Source organism: Hesperophylax consimilis, chromosome 29 (genome assembly GCF_061612785.1).
Source record: "Hesperophylax consimilis isolate HC1 chromosome 29, BYU_Hcon_1.0, whole genome shotgun sequence".
Classification (NCBI taxonomy): domain Eukaryota; kingdom Metazoa; phylum Arthropoda; class Insecta; order Trichoptera; family Limnephilidae; genus Hesperophylax; species Hesperophylax consimilis.
In genome coordinates, this window is record NC_142864.1 from 4,234,619 (window position 1) to 4,250,257 (window position 15,639).

A 15,639-nucleotide genomic window follows, 5' to 3' on the forward strand; every position below is an offset into this window, starting at 1 on the left:
ATATTATGGTAATTATATGTCAAAACATAACGTCAGATTCAATATACAAAGAAAAAGTAGATCATTACACAAGATTCAATAGAAATGAAGGTATGTCCATTCCAAAAATTAATACGGACAACAGACTTTCTCTTATCGTGTGCCTACCATATTTAATAAGATTCCAATGGACATAAAAATTCAATCAAATTGCACAACCGAATTAAAAAATAGTTAGTAATTCAAGCTTTTTTATACTGATATTGTTTATAATCTTATGCATCTGTATATATATGAATATGAGTAATTTGCCTGTGTTACAACTGACTGTCTTTGTATTTTGTATTGTAGTAAGTTAAAAGTTATTCTATTGTTTCTTTTTTATATGTCTCTGTTTTGTAGTTATTTAAGTTATTCTTCTGTGTCTATTTTAAATATTGTGATTTCTCGTTATATGTATGCTTTAGTAATTTATTAATATTGTTAAACTGACCTGCTTTGGCAGTTTAGCGGGTATAAATAATAATAAAAAAAAAAATGGGTGTGTCAAGCCTACGCAAGACAGAAGTGAAACTTCTAGTATTCTTCTCTCTCTCTCTTTTCATTTCATTCTCTCTTTTTTTCTGTCTATTGACATATTTATAAGTAGCATGTGATAAAAAAAATTAAAAGTTATAAAAAAAGAAAAAAAAAATTAGTTAAAGCGGGGATCGAACCTCGGTTCTTCACGACCACAGTCGTGCGCTCTGCCTGTAGACAGCGAAGATGAGTTAGGAGAGTGAGTTAAACTAGGTATATAATATTTACACCTTGCTAATGTTTTCAGTATTATTAGGGCTTTTTTATACTAATTTTCATATATTTATTGGCAGGTAGAGTAGAAATTAATATTGTTTAGCGTTTGCCAACGACCATACCATGTTGAACACACCGGTTCTCGTCCGATCACCGAAGTTAAGCAACATTGGGCGCGGTCAGTACTTGGATGGGTGACCGCTTGGGAACACCGCGTGCCGTTGGCCTATTTTTTATTTTAATTTCATGTTTTTTTTATTTTTTTATCATTACTATAATTAATAATATCATAAAATTCTTTAACTTTTCAAGTATGCTACAGGCCTAAAATATTACTTAGTGGATTGATATTATGGTCAACCATTGAAAAAAAAAATTCCTACAAACTTATTAATGTAATTACGATCTTTTTCAAGCGCGTATGTAATGATTATTTTTATCAACCTCGCACACACCTTGCTAATTTTTTCAATATTATTAGGGCTTTTTTATACTAATTTTCATATATTTATTGGCAGGTAGAATAGAAATTAATATTGTTTAACTTTTGCCAACGACCATACCATTTTGAACACACCGGTTCTCGTCCGATCACCGAAGTTAAGCAACATTGGGCGCGGTCAGTACTTGGATGGGTGACCGCTTGGGAACACCGCGTGCCGTTGGCCCATTTTTTATTTTAATTTTATGTTTTTTTTCATTTTTTTATCGTTAACATCATAAAAAATTTTATATCATTCTTTAACTTTTCAATTATGCTACAGGCCTAAAATATTACTTAGTGGATTGATATTATGGTCAACCATTAAAAAAAAAAAATTCCTTAAAAACAAAAAAATAATATTCCATGGCCGAGAATCGAACTCGGATCAACTGCTTCGAAAGCAACTATGCTGACCATTACACCACCAACGCCAGTTGTCGAGATGAGCTAAGAAGCATTTATATTTTACTTCAAAACTTTTACTACATCAAATGAACTTTAATCGGTCCCGCATTTTCGTTTCGGTCATGAGTTGGTTTTACTCCTCGAAATTGCATGACGCGCGTAAAGAAGTTTCACTTCAAAAATATATATATATAAATAATTCATTACGCTCACATCAGCCTTGCATTCTTTGCGGATCTCCACATTTCTCACATGATCATACATGGTTATACAACACATACGCCTCAAGGATCTCATTTCTACAGCATTCATCCTTTCTCTGCCAGTTCTATGCCACACTGCCATACATCAGGGTAGGTACCAGCACTCCACTGTGGACTGCAGCAGTGGTCAGTCACCTACATTTACCCTTCTTTCAATATCTCTGTCAGTCTTCCCATCTCTCATAAACATACTTCCCAAATACATAAACTCATCCACCTGCTCCAACATCATTATCTACACTAGATTTCGAATTACTCTAGAATCAAATACAAATTATTGCGAATAGAGAAATTCAGATTAACTGTTACACGGGTAACACCATGAAAGTCCGACCACCGCGCCAGATTGACATTAATCTATGACCTTTAATCACTCTAAAAATAAATCACTCTGAAGCAGGCCTCTACGCTTAATTTGTGCGCCAAGATTTACGTGAACTGCCGACGACACTTCCCACCTAACTTGTGGAATAACTCGTCGGTTAAGTGGTGATTAGCCAATGCCTATCACTAGGATAACTATTCTACGTACAACTAGTAGCTAGGTTAACTACGTAATACTATCGCAGACTCGTGATAGATCACATGATATTATGTTAGTAATTCTAGCTAGTTTTATTTGCATCAGGAGGTTTTATTTGTCAGCCTTTCAAAAATCAAATATTGTCATCCGTCCATATAAATAAAAATGCAAATGTTCGTTTATTAAAAATCTTAAATCTTCAAAAGCTCTTCATCGATTGCTTTGAAATTTTGACACAACGTAGCATTCGAATACGCGTGTGTTTTTATATATTAATATAGATGTCACCTGTGACATATTATGAGAACATGCATTTTGTGAAAAACAGCGTTATCTGTTGGACGTAAAATCAAAACACTCTTGTAACGTGTTTTATTACACGTAAATGAACTGTAAATCAAATCCACAATAAAAAAGAGCTCATTCAATTGGTTTTGAATAAATCACGGGAAAAGGTGGAATGAAGGAACAGCCTACCTTGAATTCCCCAGAATCCCGGTAATAGGGCTGTCGACGAACTTGCACTGTTCACGGGGTGAAATTTCCTCCGAAACGAGATAATCTTTAATATGATTTTGATATTTGCAAACCGAGCATAAAGCATGTGAATAATACAATGAGAACACTACGATTGCAACTTCTTGCTACACGACACGAATTCGAATGCTGTACTTGGGACAATTTACAATGCAACAAATCATGTTCTTCTTTTCAAGTGTGCGTAGGGCTGTTTTTAAGGAAGGAAATGGATAGTAGGTATATGATGGGAAAAATGGAAGATATTATTCAAAACTGTTTCAATACTAAACAGCTCTAATGTTTCTCTATCTGCACAGACATACTGAGCCACAGCAATGTGTAGCGGGGTGTACCCCATGTTTATAGTAAAATTATATTTATTTTTTCACAATAAGGACGATCAGAAATTCACCTCTCGAATGAGACACCTTATCCGGTTAATTTTCGAGCAGCTGGGACTGTATATCGGCAATGATGTGGGGAATGTTAGCTTCCTAGACAACGTCTCTGGTTTATTGACGTAGACTAGCGAGTTTGCATATCCCCACAGAAAATAATCGAAAGAAAAATCACGAAGACGTCAATTCACAGATTCATAGCACGAAAATATGCCCTTATCGAATGTTTTCTTCAGTAAATTGATTGCGGCGAGCTCTTCCACATTCACGCCATTCAATTGGGGAACAAAATCCTTAAAGCGATGCACTACGTAGTAATTCAAAATCATGTGTTTTTGATTTGAAAATTTGGTCGCCTACAAATGTTTCAGTTGCTTTAGATAAATACCGCGAGTATAATACATCTTGGCCTTTGAAATAATCGAGTATTTTTTACATAAGTCTTTTTATAAGCCCAGAAAAAAATAATTTATAAGGCCTATGAAAACTGCTTTAAAGTTCAAAATTTCAATTCAATTCAATTCAATTCAATTTGTTTATTAATTTCAAAAACATTACAAAATTGTTCATTTCAAAGCGTCTTTAAAATAATTTTTATAATAAGAATTAAAAGATTAATATTTACAGTGTGTATATCAATTATACCAGTGATAATAGAGCTTGCCTTTTAAAGGAAGCTTCATTGATGGCAAACATGTCGATATCCGAATTGATTCTGTTCAACAGCAAGATTGCTCTCCCCACAGGCATGACAATTGGCAAGTTAGTTCTGCAGACCGGGAGATAAAATAGTCTATGTTGTCGGTGACGGAGATAACCATCGGGAACACAGAAATGAATGCTCTCCATGATGACCGAGTTTTCAAACCATCCACGAATCAGTCTAAAGAAATGTGTAGCAATGCGCACATCTCTCCTGACCCGTAGATAGTTCATTCCGAGTATACCCAGAAGAAAGTCAGTGGGATAGAGCCACGGGTAGTAGCCATACTCCCTCATGTAGAGAAATCTCAAGAATTTCTTCTGAACTCTCTCCAACATGAGAGAATACTTGACCTGGTGTGGACTCCAAATCACCGACCCACTTTCAAGTCTACTCCTTACTAATGAATTAAATAAAACTATAAGAACCCTATAAGCATATTCATACTTACGAACCCATTTTCGGTTATAGTTTTATTGTATAATGTGGCAAATCAAGTTATTTATAAAATGATCGAAAAAAAATTAATATTTATGCCTGAACATCCACAAAATAAAATAAAAGGCACTTTTTGGCTATGTTTTTTTCTGGCTTAAATCAAAACAGCTGGATGGTGTTAAGCGGGAATTTAAGCCTTATCGCCAGCTACGTAAGGAGTGTTATTGATGGCGGCTCGATTCAAAATATTACACGACGTAGTGCATCGCCTTAAGGAAATCATAAGAATTCCCAACTTTAAAATATTTCGGCAATTTAATGTACCAACTATCACAGAATTGTATAAAAGAAACGCCTTATATCAAATTTATAAAGAATATTTCATCAATAAAATTCGCCCCATAGATGAGATTAGTAATAGATTCAAAACAAAGGGCCCAATAGCCATCCCAATACTAAGAACCACCACTGCTCAGCACCACTATTTGTATTTAGGTGTTAAATGGTACAATATATTATTGTCCAGAAACCAAATTAAGGTAACCGAAACTTTGAAATGTGAACAATTCAAAAAGCAAATTAACTTCCTGAAATTTGATAATGATTTGTTGTACCCTTAATATATGTATACTTAATCTATACCATCTAGCATTTAAAACAACTTTGGCTATTGTTATGATACTAATTCTCTAAAATTGTGCATATTAAATGTTTGCAGTTAATTTGAAGATTGAATTACGTTTGTAGTTAATTTGAACATTGAATTATGTTTGTAGTTATTTGAAGATTGAATTATGTTTGTAGTTAATTTAAAGATTGAATTATGTTTTTTTAGTTAATTTGAAGATTGAATTATGTTTGTAGTTAATTTAAAGACTGAATTATGTTTTTTAGTTAATTTAAAGATTGAATTATGTTTTTTAGTTAATTTGAAGATTGAATTATGTTTGTAGTTAATTTGATGATTGAATTATGTTTGTGGTTATTTGAAGATTGAATTATGTTTGTAGTTAATTTAAAGATTGAATTATGTTTTTTAGTTAATTTGAAGATTGAATTATGTTTGTAGTTAATTTAAAGATTGAATTATGTTTGTAGTTAATTTAAATATTGAATTATGTTAATTTGGATATTGGCTTACTTTTGTAGTTATTTAATAAGACTGAATATTGTTTACACATCACCTTTTAAGCATTATTTTATTTTTGTATATACTTACTCCTCCCATAAACACAAGCTCCTGCAGTTTACCTTATGGAGTGTTAGAATAATTTAGAAAATAAATTATATTTATTTTGCATACTGTTATAATTTGAAATCTTTTATTATTTTGTAATATAAAAAATTGCTAACCAAGCAAACGGTGAAATGGCAAAACTATCAGAGCACAAATCAGTTCTAAGCTGTCCAATCGGTTGTTGCTGGATTCCAAAAACAAACCAAACTCCAAAAAAACACCACTTTTCTTCTTTGTCTTTACCATAATTAAAAGTTTGGCTAAGTTATTATTAGTATAGAAGGCCGGTCTTATTTCTGATGGAAGTTTAGTTGTGATAAGGGAAGAGAATTTACTTTTGTATAAAATTCTACGCCATTAGGTAGTTAAAATTATTATTATATAGATATATCCCACCGACCCATTCTTTCAGGAAACTGAAATTATGTGAGGCGGATCTACTGTGTCCAATGTCTTAAATTTATATACACTCGTCCTTATAATTTCTGTAAAAATCCAAATCGTTCTAGCCAGAGACACTACATATGCATGTACACAGTGCCTCACTGCAAAACTAGGCTAGCCCAAAGACACATTAATTATATTGGTCCAAAATTGTTTAATTCCTTGCGGAGTTCCATCAAGATGTGCCAAAACCTAAACTCGTATAAAATAAATGTCAAAAGCTGGGTAAAAAAGTATCTGGAAGTGAGAGAATTTTTATCTATAATTTATACTACGAATATGATACCTAAAATAAGCCATTACCATCCACATTTAAAAAAAAAATTGCCAATAAAAAAAAAGTTGGTAAGTTATTATTTGGAAATATATTTGTTACGATGCGGTGAATTTTTTTTGAGAGAATTTTATCATTTAGATCAGAGTCATGTCAGTTATTGTTAGCTATTTGTTTTTATTGTAAGTGCATTAGTGCATTAGAAATATTATCATTTGATAAAGGGATGCTGTCTTGCCGGTAAATCATGCGGTGGAAAGAAGAGTGTTTATGTGAGATAGGGTGGTGGGAGATACTATGAATTATGGTGTCAGTAAATGTAGGTTTTCTATAAATGTTGAAGCTAATTTAGTTGTTAAAGAAAGATTTAGAAAATTTAAGATGGAATTTATGCCTATCTCTATTGTGAACTGGATTTGTGTATTCAAGGAATTGAAAACTAATATGAATGTATTTAGCTCTCCAGATACAAAAAAACATCTTTGTAAAAAGCATTAACGTTGTGGCGCGTTATAATTTACAATATAAACATATAAATTTGTATTTATTTTTCGGAATAACTTTATTGAATAAAACCTCAAATTGTAATATTTAATTATTGAAGACAATATTAGCGGTTTTTAAACGAAAATCTGAAACAAGTGTCCCGGAAAGACAAGGGTCCTGGGTTCGAGTCGTAGATGTGACCGTATCCTTTTCTGATTTTTCGTTTAAAAACCGCTAATATTGTCTTCAATAATTAAATATAAATTTGTTTTAAAAATCCTGAATAAGAAATTTAAACTTATTTCCACTAATACATTTTTATTTGGTACATCTGAAACTAATAATAAAATCATAAAACATCCCTTTCAATGGCAGAGAATCTCATGCATTTTCAACTTTTCTTCACATGCTACAAAGAAATTGCCTGTCCACATTAAACCAAAACCTCCTGAAGGCCGGGACACTCATTCAAAGCAGCCTCCTAATTTTTATGGTATGTTTTCTAGGAGGTTTTGATTGCGGTCTGTGGATTGCAGTCGGTGAATTGTGGTCAGTGAATTGTAGTAGGTGAATTGCGGCCCGTGAATTGCGATCTGTGGATTGCAGTCTGCGAATCGTGGTCGGTGAATTGTAGTAGGTGAATTGCGGTCTGTGGATTGCAGTTGGTGAATTGTGGTCGGTGAATTGTAGTAGGTGAATTGCGGCCGGTGAATTGCGGCCGGTGAATTGCGGTCTGTGGATTGCAGTCGGTGAATTGTGGTCGGTGAATTGTAGTAGGTGAATTGCGGTAGGTGAATTGCGGTCGGTGAATTGCGGTCTATGAATTGTGGTCGGTTAATTGTGGTCTGTGAATTGTGGTTTGTGAATTGCGGTCGGTGAATTATGGTCCGTGAATTGCGGTCATAAAATCACCTGAAAAGCCCTTTCTAATTATTAATGCTATTTCTAATTATTACTATTACATAAAGAATATTGAGATGAATGATGTGCTCACCTAAAATTAGAAACATTATTATAACCATGTATAAATGTAAATTACTGTAAAAAAATATGTGATGTATTCTGTTGGCGAGCCATTAAATAAATAAATAATACCTATTTTAACAACTTAATAGTTATGAACAATAATAATGAAAACAATGTGTTTTAAAATTCATCCGAGAGAATACCACAAGGAAAAACGCAAGGCTGTCAAATTCAGATAATGATGTCACTAAAACATAAAGCAACTTTGTCAATCTACGTGGACCCAATGTGATAATATCTAGTCGAGCCTCCAAACAATACATCATTACCCACGCAATACAATCACACATTTAGGTAATGCGGACACGCAATACAGGCAGTAAGCAACCAACATTCAAGCAATACCGGGCCTTATCGACACAATACATTCACACACGTGCTGAGAATACGTACAGGCAATACTGGGATAAAGAAACCAACACTCAGGCAATGCAGGCAACCCCTCTACGGAAATATAAGTGTAGATAAGTTGCCATGGAGGTAGATATTGGGTTCCTTCGCGCAGGCCCCGTTGTTGGATTCGTGTTTGGTTCAGTTCTGCGCTTCGCTCTCCCGACGGGCGGACGGCCCTTGTCCGCGCTACAAACTGAACATTTTAAACCACCACACCTTTAAAAACCCGACCCCAAAACCAAAAAGCGACAAAACAAAAAAGAAACGCGCGAACAAACGCAGAATTCGCGCCCAAAACGCGACAAAACCAAAAGAAACATTCACAAGAAAAGCGCGCCCGTTTGTTTCCTGATTTCGTAGCGTCCATTGCGGCGGGTAAAGAAAAACTCAAAATAATTGATCCTAGTTTTGTGCTGAGTATTTTGAAAGATAGTGAGAAAATAGTTAATAAAATCATAGTTTGGATCAATACACAAGTGTTTATGTCAAGTCTAGCTGCTGGCACGCTGAACAGTAGAAAATAATAATATTATACCGTTTCATGTTAAAGGAAAACTGATCCGAAATCAGCAACGCGTGAAAATATCAAATTGTCAGTAGTGACTGTATGGGGAACACTGCGAGCTAGGTAAGTTAATTTTATCATAATTGCATCATTTAAACGCTGCTTTTTAATCAGCAAAGCTTTGATAACAAACATAAAACACTAATACGATTTATACTTGTCATAATGTAATGTTTATCACAGTTTCAAGTCAAAGCAAAAACGAAACAAGATGTAAAAATAATATTATTTATGCTTCGTTTTGTTTGATGTCGTGTCGTTCGCTATTTAACTGTGAAACACTTCGAGATTCTAATCGGAAATGTACTGTTTTGCGTTTATTTTATGTAAAATCATTAAGTTTGCATGTATTTTTAGAATGATTGTGTGTTATATCTTGTGTGGTACATTTTTCAGTTTTGTAAAATGCGATAATTCAGTATGAACATCGTGTGATATAGGAAATTAGAATCTCATTCATGGTACTAATATTTTCGTTCATGGTGGGAACTTGAATGAATCATGATAATTATTTCGAAAAATTTAATATTCACTTTTTTACTATAAGTGGATACTTTGGTCGAACCGATCAAAATTTTAGTACATCACAATCTCTATAATCATATTTCCTTGTCTCTGCAGGGGTATGCAGATATGTAAAAGCCCCACACGTAACAATTTATCGTGAAAATTTTCGAATATTGTTTATATAATTTCCTCATCTTTTCGCAAGAATTTTTGTTTTACTGATATATTATCTAATTATGCATTATATTGTGAAGTAGCGCCTAAGTATCGATTTTTCTCTATTTTATATAAATATCATATAAATGTATTATATACATAAACCTTTCGTAAGAAATTTTCTAAATGACGGCGAAAACCCTATAAAAATCCGTTGCGTAGTTTAGAAGAACTAAGCGCACAAACAGACAGACGCGGATAACAACGTTTTATACTTTAAACTAGCTGAGGTGTACCTAGTGTTGCTCAACTTTCCTCTACTTTCTTTATATAATATTCTTGTAATATATATATATATAAACCTTTCGGAAAAAATTCTCTAAATGAAAGTGAAAACCCTATCAAAATCCATTACGTTTTTTAGAAGAACTAAGCGCACAAAACACGCACAGACTATAAATTTTATAGAACCGTGGTACTTCATGTAGATTTGAATGGAAACAAATTACGCCAATGACATAATACATTTTGGATCTCATTTAGCACTCGCTCTGTCTCTTTTAAACTTGCCTACCATTTGTAATGAGTTCTGTATTTGAAATTTAAGGCCAGATTGACCTGAATTTTGCACATTTTTATTCTATGTGAATCAAATAAAATTCATGATTCTGAAAAAAAATTCCACCCACTCAAAACTTTCAAACGTTGAGCTCTGGAGTCATAAAGTTTGCACAGATTCTGCCTGAAATATTTAGCTCAATATGACTACTCTGACATCGTAACGTCATTCACGTAATGAGAAATTATTGAGCATATATAAAAATATCGTCAATTTTGTATTTATTAAGTAATAAGCTTGCAAAAAAAGTGTCCTACTACGGACGAATCTGGAGTCTTATCACGTAAGTTGTTTTGTTCCATTAACCAACTGGAATGTAATGTTATCGATAACTGTTAATATAATTTTATCAGACAAAAAAAATCTGCGCCTATTTTCCGCAATATTGCTAACACGTTCGTAGCAGCCTACGCTGATTTGCTACACAACCGCGTACCGCCGCCCGGGAACCATTATTTGGATAACTAACGCATCTGACATAGGTCACACCAAGTATTTCACTACGTTTGGTGACTTTGCAGGGGTTCCCTTGTTCATGGGATGAGGTTTGTACAGCTGTGATGGGAGAGGTCGGTTGAACAAAACCCTTTGACCTGTCCAGTCGGACAAGCAATGGGAAGGATGGATTTATACCTATGTCACTTCTGGACACTCTGACCTCAAAATCCCTACCCATCCCTCGTACCTCTATCGTTCCCAGAGCTTTCTCTCTTTCACTTTTTTTGAAAATCCTTCACACAACATCCAAAAGTTTTTCTCTGTGTATTTCATCTATTTTAAAAGATCTCTAAAATACTTAAAAAACATATTTGGTTGGTCTAAAAATTATACTACCTGGACAAATTCCGATCGGATAGGACCACCATTCATTTCGTTTATTAAGGCTATGCCATACGTAGTAATGAAAAATCATGTGTTTTTGGTTTGAAAATTTTGTCGCCTAGAAATGTTTCAGATGCTTTAATTAAATACTGCGAGTAGAATACATCTTGGCCTTTGAAATAATCGAGTATTTTTTAAATAAATCTTTTTATAAGCCCAGAAAAAAAAATAATAATAGGCCTATGAAAACTGCTTTAAAGTTCAAAATCTCCTACTTACAAACACATTTTCGGTTATAATTTTATTGTATAATGTGGCAAATTAAGTTATTTATAAAATGATCGAAAAAAAATTTAATATTTATGCCTAAACATCCACAAAATAACATGAAAGGCACTTTTTGGCCATGTTTTTTTCTTGCATAAATCAAAACAGGCGGATGGTGTTAAGCGGGAGTTTAAACCTTATCGCCATCTACGTAAGGGTTGTTATTGATAGCGGGTCACTTTAAAATATTACACGACGTAGTGCATCGCTTTAACTGCTAAATCACAAATATGTTAACACCTCAGCACAGGTTCTCCTAGTGAGGTGTTCACGTAACATACAATATCACCCACACACAATTTTACCTCATCAACCTATTTTATTTATTATTTGTACCTTTTTTCTGTACTACAATATAATCGCTGTAATCATTTGTAAAATGTGCATTCAAGAATAGACATAAATAAAAAAATGTTATTTATCATATGTCATGCCGATTTCAGAGAAACGCGTGTATGTTCGCGTGTGTGCTTGTGATTGTCACCAAGAGTTGATAGAATACTTTGTAATCGATAACGAGTCTATGTATCGAGTTTTAGCTCGATGATATCTAAATTAAAATACAGGGTTTTCCAATAAGAGGTGTTATTTTGATATTCAATCGTAAAAGATCAATGGTTTCGTTGCTTGTGTGGCACGTAGCGCCGTCTTGTTGAAAGTAAACGTTGTCCAGATTAATACCATCCAATTCCGGCCATAAAATATCATTAATCATCTCTCGATAGCGCAACCCATTCACCGTAACTGTTGCTCCAGCCTCATTTTAGAAAAAGTAAGGTCCAATGACTCCGCCGGACCATAAACCGCACCAAACAGTCACACGTTGAGGATAAAGAGGCTTTTCAACAATAACTCTTGGGTTTTCCGAGCCTCAGATGCGACAATTTTGCTTGTTGACGAAGCCACCGAGGTGGAAATGGGCCTAATCACTCAAGATGATTTGCATTTGATTCACTCAAGTGAATTTTAATAATTTCAATGCGTTGTTGAAGCGTGTATCGTTCCATTTTTATTAATGGCGTAGTTTATACTTGTCAAATGTCAAAAAATGACAGCTTCAAAATTAACATCTACCGAAATAGCGCGCTATTCAAAATAACACCTCTCATTGGAAAACCTTTTATTTTCGTAATTTCAATTTATCTTCTGAGGAAAATAACATTATTTGCGGACGTAATAATGTAATATCGCGTGGGATGTAATAGACATTGTGTAATTCACGAGATTAATTTCAATATTTACATATTAATGATAATACGTCATAAGATATAAGATAAAAGTGTATTAGGGTGCGAATAAACACGTGAGCCGATCTGCCGAGCTGAACCACGACTTGTGGGAGAGGAACGAAGCAATTGCAAATGCCACGAAACGCCGCTTGCGGCTGCTTGGTTCCTTTCACATACGCATTTTTCTCATGTTTATACGCAGCATAATGTTACGTATACATTTGCGAAGTGTAACGTAAGCTTAGCCACGATTTACGGGAAAGGAACGAAGTAGTTGCTTCGTTTCTTTCCTTTCCCAAAAGTTTATCGTCTTGTTGTTATACCACAATTCAGAATTGTGCGTTGCTTAAAATGGCATTAGCCCTGTTTAATGATCAGATCTGAATAGTCAGGTACTTCCTCACCTTCATCTTTCCCATCTCCTTCCCCCCTTAGTACCTTTAGTCTTTGAAGATACCTCAATTGGGGATGCCATTGTCTCACTGACTATGGCATCCAGATGTTTGGGGCAGTTGGGACTGAAAAAATTCACTTCAAGGGGTTACTCTTATCATAAAGCAAAAAAAAAACTCGCGAACTGCAAGCTGAATTGTTATGAAATTTGCACAGATTTTATAGCCCGGAACGTTTAGTTTGCAACATCAGTTCCATCATGAGCTAAGGCGCTACGATATTTTTGCATAGGTTAAATTTATTAATAACTTCATTAAATTACAATGATTATTATCAAAAATAATTCTTTTAGATTTTCTGTGCGTTCTGCATAACTGTACTCAAATTTGCTTTAAATTTAAAATTGGCACTGATTGTGTGAACAATTCAGACAAGCAATAAAGTACCTACTTATGATGTAATATTTTAACATGGAATTATTTTATTTTGTCATTTTCAAAAATGGTTGTAGATGGATCCGACTATCCTTTGATTTAATTAACAACATTTTGTTTAAATTTACGGTTTTTCTAATATTCACTGAAAAATATATTTTTAAATTTTCTGGTAATTGCCAACGAAAAAAATGTTTTTTTAATGGAGTGATTTCTAAAAACAGTTTTATATTTTGACTTATGAGTATTTTGAATACCGAATAATACGCCCAAATTGATATAATTATTTAAATGAAGATCAAATGGCTATATTTAGATGGTTCAGATTATTTATATATACCTAGATTGTTTTAAATAGACATTATTACATAATGATTGGGTGCGATAACGAGTAATGAACAAATTTATAATTTTTGATTTATCTGATTTACTTGATCGTGCCATGTCTTTCTCGAGCGTCTTCTTCTTACGCTCCTTTCTTCGAGCGTCCCTTTCTTAATCTTACTCATTATGCTTACATCAGCCTTGCACTCTTTGCGTATCTCCACATTTCTCACACGATCCATACCAGACGTACTCCTCAGGAATTTCATTTCTACAGCGTTCGCTATATTTTAATTCTTCCTCTGCCTGTTCCATGCATTACTGCCATACATCAGGGTAGGTACCAGCACTCCATTGTGGACTGACTTTGCTTCTTTGGACAGTTTTTCAATATTCCATAAATTACATAAATTAACGACTACGCTTAAATCTGGCTATCTTGAACAAAAACGTTTTATCTTTACAGGATGTATGTTATATTATTTGTCCTAATTTGAATGAATTAATTAGTCTCGACCTTTGAATAGATAACACGCTCTAGAAATGCCTTCTAGGTATATCTGAATTGAAACCAATATAGCCACAGACCTAGTACCTTTTAATTTTAGTCCATTTAGCACGCATTCTGTCTCTTACACACTTGCCTGATACCGTAAAATATCTTTACCCCTATGAAAAATCCATAATGGTGGTGAAAAACTGTATTGTATTTTAAAATTTAATGTTAAAATCACGATGTTCCCCCATCGCATTTCTTATGTTCGTCTTTATTCTGCTACCTGTGAAAATCACGGGATATTTTAATTGTAGGATTGATATTAATAATTGTATCGCAGCTAAAAGCGCAGACTATCACTTGACAAGATTAACCTAAAAGAATTTAAATAAAACAAATACAAAATTCAAATATATAGTACTTTATAATGAATCGGAATTGCAATCACTGATAGATCCACAACATAAATTAATACTTTTTACCAGCGCAGACCCGTGAAATATCACGGGATATTAAAATTGCAAATTAAATTTAAAAAAAAAATTATGTTGAATTATTGTGTTATAGGTAGTAGGTAATACTATTTGGTTCCAATTTTGAAAATGACACTTAAATTCAAAGCGAATTGGAGTTCTTTGAACCCTAGTTACAGGCATACAAGGGATTAATGGTCTCGTCATATTAGGGTCCTAAATAATGCAGGCAATCATAAGTCTCGTCTACTATTGATTATATCGCCGGTTTTACGTAAGTCAGCAGCCGGTTTGGGCAGACACACTCACTGCACTTATGACATTATTACACTGAACCCACACTGAACTCATACTGTACACTGTAAGGAGCTTCAGACTTTGCTTAAGGCGAAGCTTAATGCTAAATAACTATTTTGGTTAATCTTTATAACGAATTGGTGTACATTATGAATACCAAAAAATATGCTTTAGATAAATTGAAGGTTTTTCTATCGTTTCGCTTGAGTAGAATACAAATAAAATAATAAGTTACTCAGTAAAAAATATAAATGTAAACTACTAAAAAAATATATTTTTCAATAGAAATGTATGAACACGTAAAGGAAACAACTTTTGAACAATATACTATTATAGCTAAGATTGAGACAGTTTCACTTGATTAACTTTTTTGCTTTCTTATAAAATTATTTACAAAATGAATAAAAACTAGTTTTGTGCTTGAAATCGAACGTTTCTAGACCCCCTTTGTCAAGCGATTTGAATGCCAATTACCTAGAATATAAGGTATGCCAATAATATACACATTTTTGGCTTGTAGCTTCCTCGTATATGGTGGCTTCCTTTTAACTCGTTGAATATTAACCATTATACAAGTCTTTGCACCCTCAAGTCTGTGGGTAAGACATAGTACTTAAATAAATAAAAATA

The 15,639-nt window shown here is 33.6% G+C and overlaps 1 protein-coding gene and 2 non-coding genes across 3 annotated transcripts in view; all 3 read left to right on the forward strand.

The window, feature by feature from the left end:
* Positions 1-882: 882 nt before the first annotated feature.
* LOC149409785 (5S ribosomal RNA) lies at positions 883-1,001 on the forward strand. Its single transcript, XR_016305118.1, has one exon. It is a non-coding gene; the product is annotated as a 5S ribosomal RNA (ribosomal RNA).
* Positions 1,002-1,323: 322 nt separating this feature from the next.
* On the forward strand, positions 1,324-1,442 carry LOC149409786 (5S ribosomal RNA). The gene has a single exon (XR_016305116.1). It is a non-coding gene; the product is annotated as a 5S ribosomal RNA (ribosomal RNA).
* A 7,090-nt stretch (positions 1,443-8,532) lies between these two features.
* The window catches only part of LOC149409787 (calcium-dependent secretion activator-like), a 162,583-nt gene continuing 155,476 nt past the window's right edge, over positions 8,533-15,639 (forward strand). Inside the window, exon 1 of the mRNA XM_089649068.1 lies at positions 8,533-8,995. The gene's annotated coding sequence lies outside the window, so the exon portion shown is untranslated. The remainder of the gene's footprint in view (positions 8,996-15,639) is intronic.